This window comes from Drosophila tropicalis, unplaced genomic scaffold (genome assembly GCF_018151085.1).
Source record: "Drosophila tropicalis isolate 14030-0801.00 unplaced genomic scaffold, ASM1815108v1 contig_115, whole genome shotgun sequence".
Lineage (NCBI taxonomy): Eukaryota > Metazoa > Arthropoda > Insecta > Diptera > Drosophilidae > Drosophila > Drosophila tropicalis.
In genome coordinates, this window is record NW_027172519.1 from 88,591 (window position 1) to 97,725 (window position 9,135).

Sequence of the window (9,135 nt, forward strand, 5' to 3'; positions counted from 1 at the left end):
TCACGTGTAATTGCACATAAATGCTAATAATGCAACTTTTGGCAAACCCAAAATACCAAGCATAGTAACAGGAGAAAAAAAAGGACAAGAGCATAAACAACAAGAACAAAAATAACTGGTAACTGAAAAATCAACCGATAATCGCCTGAATTGGAATTCACAAAATTGTTGGCATTCATTTCTGCTTACTCTGCCGCCTCTCGCCCACATATTGCCCATCGACTTTTGAATTCGCCATACAACGTATTTATAAATCATTTTATTGTCGGATTTTATTTGCAGTTTGGACTTGGACTCCGACTCTTACTCGGACGCAAACTTGGTGCCTGACTACCTGCCTGGCTGACTGTCTGTCCAGCTAGTGCAGTTTCTATGCCAAAAAGCAGCTTACCGGAAGTTGTAATGCTGTAAATTTAGATTTCCGGCCGCAAGTGCAATGCAAAAAAATGGTAAAAGATGAAAATAAACCAAATAAAAAACAGAAACGAATAGAAAAGGCTAAACTTTTACCACAATTTCATTGAGGGGACTAGCCTCCACATTCAGAAGAGTAATTTCTCTGTATTCTTGCAAAAGGTAAGCAAAAACTTTTAAATGTGTGTGGATAAACCGCAATCCAAGCGAAACCGGTGACCAATTCACAATGTCGCCATAAAAAATAGCCGAAAATCCTGAGTCCATGCATATGTATAAGGATATGCAAGTACGTATGTATATGTGTCGCGTCACCTGATCAGCTCACCGTTTGGTTGTAGCTTTTGAAAATTAGCTCAGCTAGAGCTCCTTATGATTTAGTGATCCGATCCGTACAATATTGATCCTGGGGAGTGAACAAAGCCCATGCCCTCAAAGGGGACCCATTGACTATACCAACTGGGCGAACAAATGGATGTCTCTTGTCTATTCCAAAGTCAGATTATCGTCAAATGAATTGACCACGGACATACCAGCCCGATTCAGTGAATGTCTTGTATTGTAACTTCGAAATGCCTTTTTTTTATATTCATAAAATATCAACAAATAATTATAATTTATTCAAATAATCATTCATTGCCCCAGTAACTAACGTTCATCTATCGAATCTGTAATATCATTCTGATAGAATAGACATCTGATTCAGCCTCACGACCGTATGCTAGACTGTTTATGTATCAGGCCGGCTGTTGGTTAGATCGAGGGGCTGTAACCTATATGACCACCACAGCACGTGATCAGTCCAGCTAAGCTAGCATATACTCTTTAATTTGTCCAACTAAACCTTAAACAGTCATAGGATCTAAAAATTTTAAAAGTTGATCATTAATCACACTTGCAGTTAGGCAAACGAACACACAAATCTGTCAGGAGATTTGCCCTAATGACCTGTGCTTTACACATGTAGCTCATGTAGGGCCTAGTTACTAGTTCACTCCCTCACATCCTCACTTTTAAATCAATGATTACCCTCGGACCCTAAGTCATCCTGAGTTCCATCGACTGGGCAATGTCTGATGCATTTCACTTCATATCGCTAGCCAGAATATACTGCTCCCTGTGTGGGTCTCCTTCCTTTCTTTCTCTTTGTCTCCTTACTCTCTTGGCCTGATGTGCTCTCTTTTGGTATGTGGCTTTGCTTACAACAGCAACGTTTTTTATCGATAAACTGCAATCAATTTTTACAAATGGGATTATTTTGCCCAGGCTCCTGCTCGCCTGCGAATACGAATTGTAATTTGTTTTCTCCATGCATTTGTTATTGTTGTTCCTTTTTTGGTTTCTGACTGTGTGTGTCGCAGTGGTCGGAGTCTTAGTGAAGTCGCCGTATTATCTTATATCTTTCTATGTACTCGAACACACATAACACACCGCACACCGTGCTCCCACACACTCTCAGGTAACAGTTAGTCCTGCGCTGGCAGCAATGCAAAGCAGCTTTCGATAGAGATTTATGCTTGTTGGTAGTTTTGCTCATAAAAATGCATTTTTATTGCTTTAACTTTCTTTATCTCTCTCCCACTTTCTTTCTCACACTATGTCTTTGTCTACCACACCCGAACAGTCTTTCTCTTTTCCTTTTGAATATTGAGTTAGGTTTTTCGGTTACTGCGCCAAAAGGTATGCAGTACATTTTTATTTTCGTTAGCTCCCACTTTTTTTGCTGGATTTGTCGCCAACGCCTCGTAAAAACTGTAATCAGGCAAAATAAATAGGCGCCATAAAATAAGTTTCTATCTTTTTATGGCCCAAACTGCACAGAAATTAAACTCGAGGACGACAAAGGAGAGGAAAAATAACTTACTTAACTTTTATTTCGTATAATTTGTGCCTAATGGATTTTTAATACTTCCTACCTCTACCCTCCGCACTTTTCTCTAACATTTAATTGTTTTGCCCACTTAATCCTTTGCCTACATCTCTTTCTCTCGCGCCCGCTCTTTCCCAGCTTACTCTTAAATTAAGCAAAAACTTAAATTGGAGGCGAATAAGTGGGAAATCTTTTAAATCTTTGATCAATCAATCTGCTGCTCTCAGCTTTTTTTCTTTGCCTCAATCTAAATAATAGCTGGAAAATCAATTGATGTCTATTTTATCAATGCAGTTACAGTTGCAGCTAAATTGCATTTATGGCTTTGCGCTTTTATTTAATTTTCCACCACCCACCACCCAACACCCGCAACCCATAAGCATAGGGAGCCATAGCCAGTTGCAACCCCATTCTCGCCAAGAAATCCTTTCAAACATTTTTCTATACAAACCACCGAGCGCGCTTTCTGCACAAATGAAGCAACATTTTCTCTCAAGAAAATGCGATTTGTGCGCTTTTTGAATGCAAGAGACGTAACAGCAGCCACACGCCCTCCCATTACCCTTACCATTTTTACCCACATGTCCCCTGTCCTCTTTCCACATTCCCATTCCCAGCGGCATACCCCTCCGCAGTGCCTTTGGGGAGTCGCTTATCCTTTGACGATGTGGAACTGCATGGCAAAGCGGAATGAAAAGTTTTTCCTTTTCCGCAGAAGAAAAGAGACAGCTAATAAATGCACTGGGATAGAAGACTGCTGACCAAGCACAAAGTGAAGAAAAGAGAAGGGGAAAATTTAAAGGAATCTGATTTAAGGAATTTCTCATTAAGTAATCATATTCAAAGATTTTGGCAACATGTCCAGTATGATTTCCCCCCGGAAGGGGGATTGGCCGCTCTTGCCAATGATTGCATTTTGATTAGCTGTGGTAATACGATGTTGCCCATCCTTTAATTGTTAATAAAAGTTATCCTCTTTCTAACTTAGACATTTCAGCCATAAGGAAAACCAAGTTCCCATACTCTTGCAGGTTTTTGTGTTACTTCATTCCCACCTAGCCAAAGGTTTATCCTACCAGGTTAGGGCCGAGAACATCGCATAGTTCTACAATTAGAATAAAGAAGCTAAACTCAGATATTAACGCAAATCAAGGTGGATTCGAACTGCTGTCCGGCCCCTTTTGCCCCTACAATTTAGAAAAAAAGCGGATTTTCTCAGGGATAAATTTGTTATTTGGCAAAAATAGTGTATGTATTACTAAGGAACTTAATCTGAAACACTAATATTTCTCAAACGGCTTATGCAACTCTGTAAGAATCGTATTACATTTCAAATCAAAAAAGGTTGGTTACGGCGCTAAAGGGATTGTGTTCAAGAGTGAACGAGATAGCCATACTGATAATAAAATCAATTTCAATATCATTCAAATAACTAATAAGTACCTAAACTAATTTGCTTTTGAAGAGTTCACTCAAATCTGATTTATATAAATTGAAAATTTTTATGCGAGTTGACAAGAAAGTAACCAATAAAATCGTTAAGCGGACTACTCCTTGCTAATTAATTGCCCAAAACAGGCGGTAAATTAAAGACAGTCCCAAAAACTTTTGCCTAATATACAATTAAAAAGTCAACACCTTAAATTGAACTCACACACACAAACACATATGTATGTATGTATGCCCAGGACTCCCTTTAAACAGACACACACAGAGAAAAAAAAAGGAAAAATTGAAACAAAAAAAGTTATTTTAGCACGTTGGGAAAATTTTCAGAGTAATTAGCAAAGTTTTACGCCTAAAAACAAAGAACTTCCGCCTTTTTTTGGCAAAGAGGCTGCCTGTTTGCCTCGACCTAAGTAAATGATACCCGAAAAATTTAGTGAAAAGCAGCCAGCCCCCCCCGCCTAACCCACACACATTTCATATACCAAAGTCTAACCCAATTTGCCATAAAGTAAAATTTTCCTTAAGCAGAGGGTAAGAAGCAGACAGGCAGGAAAAGTATCTAAGAGACCAGAATAGGATTAGAAAATTAACGGGGACAGTTTGCACATTGTAAATGAGCTGCCAAAAAATGCGCCAAGCAAACATTGATAAACATAATAAAACAAAAGAAATTTGGGAGTTTAATTAGAAATATGAAATGTTCAGTGGATCAAAGAGGAGACAAATTTTTCTTAAATAAGAAGTTAAATATTAACTAAAGTCTTTATTTATTCGCCAAAGGCTAAAACTAAGTCCAAGTGGTTTTAAGCTCTCAGAGTTCTTCTAAACAAATGCAATTTATCAAAGGCATTCAAGGATATATTGTAAATCTATATAGTTTATCTTTGTCTAAGAGAGTCTAAGCCATAATGAAATGGCAAAAACAGAACTTTCAGATCTTTTTATAACATTTAAATGTGCAGAACAGATGCTTTGTCGACCTCAAAAGTATACTTATATATATATTCTTAATTAGCGTCAATCACGTGTCACAAAATGGGTATGTAGACTTGTGTAGGTCGGACTGAAACTAGGGAAATAGCCGAGGTATAGAATAAACCGTTTTTCACTATGTGTATAATAGAGGCGATGTCGGTGGCGGCCAATATACCTAAGCTTGTCTACATACATATATATATGTATGTATTATTAACAAACAAACAAACGCAACTTCCTTCTTCCGCTTCTATTGGCCTTTGTAAGTACCAATTCTACCAGCGATTTACAATTAAAAAGGTCTACCCAAACGGTATTAGTCGTGGCGCCGACTTTGGTATACCATGCACCAAGCGAAGCAACAACTTAAATCAGTCTTTAATCATGAATGATGAATATAAAGACCTCTCTTGATCGCTTAGTCTTAAGGTACGCTAGTGGCTCAAATTAAAAGGAAAGGGGGCTCAAGTTATTTTACATAGATTCCCAGATACGTATCCTCTTATAGAGATGAATGGATAATTGATAAAAATCAATTGAATTGAGACCAAAGGACTCATCTTACCTACTGCAGGAAATTTGCAGAACTCCGCTTCGGAGTCACAACTTTTCACAACGAACAATTTGCTAAACAGGATTAAGATAGCTATATAATATAGTTCTATATTGCCAAATATTGACTTAAATGATAATAGCTAAGATAACCAAGTTATTCCTAAAAGTCACTGTTTTCGACAGATCCTTTCCATGGGAGCAACCGAATCTATTTATTTCTGCCTACATAACAAATTAGCATTGAAATGGATTGGATAGTGATGTGGAAATTTTTGTGCAGTTTTCAAAATACATTTTTTTTGCGGTAAAATTGCTCCTCATCGGCTTAAGCCGGAGGCCCATCAACCAACCAAACAGCCGACAACAACAAATCACAAATCAGAAAAAAAGGAAAAATGGCAAGAGAAAAACGCAAACAAATTCATAAAAATTAAATTGTGCATTCGTGCAGATTTGCACGCTGGAAATGATGTTGACAGTAATAATAAATGTGAGGGCGGCAGAGAGACATAGAAGCATAGACAGAGAGATGCTATCGGGAGAGGGAGAACAGTCCAAGTTGTGTGTTGGCAAAACAATTTTCACACGTGCAACATTGCACAAAAGTGCAGAGAAGCTCATAAATTTATACCAGCCAGGATGATAATAATAATGATGATGATGTTGATGATGATGATGGTGATGCAGTCGGGGTCGGAGATGTTTAGTGTGCGGTTACATTTAAAGCCTTTAAGGTCTTTGGCATCTCCTTGCTCCATGCAAATGATCAAAATAATTACATGAAGCGGCAATTTCTTTTCTGCTTTTTTGTTTTCTCCTCTTTCTGTTTTTGTTTTTGTCATCTTTTCGCAGTCGCAACTTCAAAATGATAGAAATGAGTTTTCTTTACAAACAAAATTAAAAGTAAAAGGAGTGGGGTTCGGGATCGGGGTCGCGGTGCGGAAAGCAGAGGGTTGCGGAAGAGGAAAATTGCGCACACCAACCAAATCCAACGATGTGCAAAGTTATTTTTCACAAGTGCTTGGGAGTCATTCTCCCTCTGCCACTTCGGCTTCTGTCGCTCCTGCATGTGGCCATGTGGTTGTGTGGATTTCCTTTAACTTATGGTTAGCAGTCGCAGTCTGTGTGCATGTTGTGGACTCTTCTCCAATCTCCTTCTCTCCTTCCTATAACCACCACCCACCCCACTGAATATTCCCATTTTTATGCTGTGCAAATGACAGCAATTTTTCATAGGGCAAAAGCGCTTGCAAAAATTCCACCCACATCATCCCTCACATCCCACATCCTACCCTATCCGCAGTCACCACACATTGTCTGCTTGTGCCTTTTCCGAGGTGCCAAGTGACAATAATTTTGCCTCTCTTCCATTTTGCTGTCTTTGTTCTACACTACACTCTCTAATTGCCAAGACTTTGAGGGAAAAACCAAACCTAAACCCAAACGCAGACGCAGACGCAGATCCAAACCCCAAATTCAAAATGCAGCTGCTTTAGTTTTTATTACACATACGCCCTGTGGTTAGGAGCAAGGGCATTTAAATTAAGTGTATAATCGCAAATTGTTGTAATTTATATCTTTCACTACTAAACGTTGAATTGCAAATGCAAATATATCACAAAAAATTTCTACAAAAATCAAATGAACGAAATTTGCTGCTTTAAATAAGACTTAACGTTAAGTCGTTAAAATTACTAATATAGCTTCTTTTAGTTAGTTAGTTGCACAAATAATGAAAAATGTTACACAATCAACTAATTAAATAAGCTTTAATGAGTGTCAATCGATTGCATTTGAGGAGGCAATGGAAATTTTGAAAGTTTTCCAGCTCTTTAAGGCAGTTAGGCCTTTCACCCTCATACACCTTTGTAATAAGGTTCCCCTTAGATGTCCTTAATTATTGCCATTCGAATTGAAAAACGGCATCGTATGGTCCTCAGTCACCATTAGGATAGTAGTCTGTAAATAAAATATGTTCTTTATCCAGAAGATCGGTATACAAATCTGTATTTCAATAATTTTGGTTAATATTTGTTGTATAGAAAATAAATTAAGAAACTAATGTTAAAATCTAAAATCATTTTTTGTTTCTTTATTTATTTTATGGGTAATTATTTCACCTTTGATCCTATTTGTGGACATTTCATAAGAAAAAGGGGATAAAGGAATGCATTGCAATGGGTAGGCAGAGTTTGTTCCCTAGTAAGCAGCAATTTTAGCTACTATAAACTAGTTCGCCGTACTATAGGGTATCTTGTGAACGGATGGACATACATACATAGATGTACCTTCGGTCTAGAATTTAACTTTCAATCCTCATATTTCTTCTACTGTTTGTTGGGCGTAGGTTCGATGGAGCGACAGTCAACAGAATTCGAAAGAAAGCTTAGTGTCGAATAATAATATAAATTTCCAGGGTAAGAGGTGAAAATAATACTAAAACTTTTAGTCTAGTTAGATATCTCGTTATCTAAGGTTTATGTATATGGAAAGCTAACAAGTTAAGTACTTTCTTAACAGTTTTGATCTTTGTTAAAGGCCCCAAATTGAAAGTAGAAAATCGATTTTAGGCAGTTATCAGTAGAAATGGAATACTTAAGATTCTAAGGTTGTGAAAATATTTAGCTGGCATAAATTACGGTCAGATTAACAAACGTATTTCAAACTAGAATTTCATTGGAAACACTCCAAACATTATACAAATTTGCATATACCATTCAATATTTTGAAGTACATATTATCTCAGATCTATTACCTACTAGCAATGAATTCCCAGATCTAAAGTCCCCACTGTTGGTTCTTTCTATAATCGTACCTTAAAATGGCAAATAGATTTCGATTTTTCTTGGGTTCTCAATGCATTCATGCAGCTCTTTTGTATAAATGGATTTCAACCGAGATGGCAATTCACTTGATGGGGAAAATCAAGCATCATTTTTATGAAATCATCAAAGACAGACACAATGGCAAGTCTTTAAAGGAGCAAGCACACATGCGAGTCACACCCCCAGGATATACCAGGACGCCCAGGACTTATGCAGGACAACTACTCATAACTGTTTGGGTTGCTGTGAAAATATCAATAAAGAAAACTAATGAAGTGCGCGTTGCCTTAAGTGGCTTTTTGTCACTTTAACACACATTCACACACTCAGACAGACCCGCACAGAGACATCCAAACAAAGTACTGTGTATATATCTATCTGTATGTATGTGTGTATGTACATACATACATAGACATAAAAGTGTCTGTGTGTCGGTATATGCGTGATGTCAAAGGCCAGACGCACGCCAAGGCATCGCACCATAGAATCTGCACTTATTACTCCTTTTATGCAACTTAATACTTGTGTACGTGTGTGTGTGTGTGTATGTGTGTATGTGTGTGTACACACATGGAGGATTTTCTGTTTATTTACTTTTAGTTAACGCTTGCTTTGCTCGCTCTTGAGTTTTTGGCTATTAGTGCAACATCCTTTGGCGTCAAGTATTCACCAGCGGTGATGGTGCTCCCGCTCCTGCTCCTGCTCCTGCTCCTACTCCAGCTCCTGGTCCTAGTCCTAGTGCGGTTTACTGGATGGCTTTCCTCCGTCTCCGTCTCCGTTTCCATCCCTGTCTCAGTTTTTGTCTCTGTTTTGGTCCTTGTTGTCGTCTCCATCACTCAAGTGCTCATATATTGGCCAGCCAAGTGCTGACATAATATTTACGCAACGTCATTGGCTGAGTAAACGCAATTCATTGCGCTCATAAATTGCAAAACGTTGGAAATAAAGGAAAGGCAAAACAACAAAATGAGCAAATCCATAAAAAAATCAACTCAATGATACGAAAACTGCAAATAATTAAGTCAAGAAGGACAACACAAGCAACAA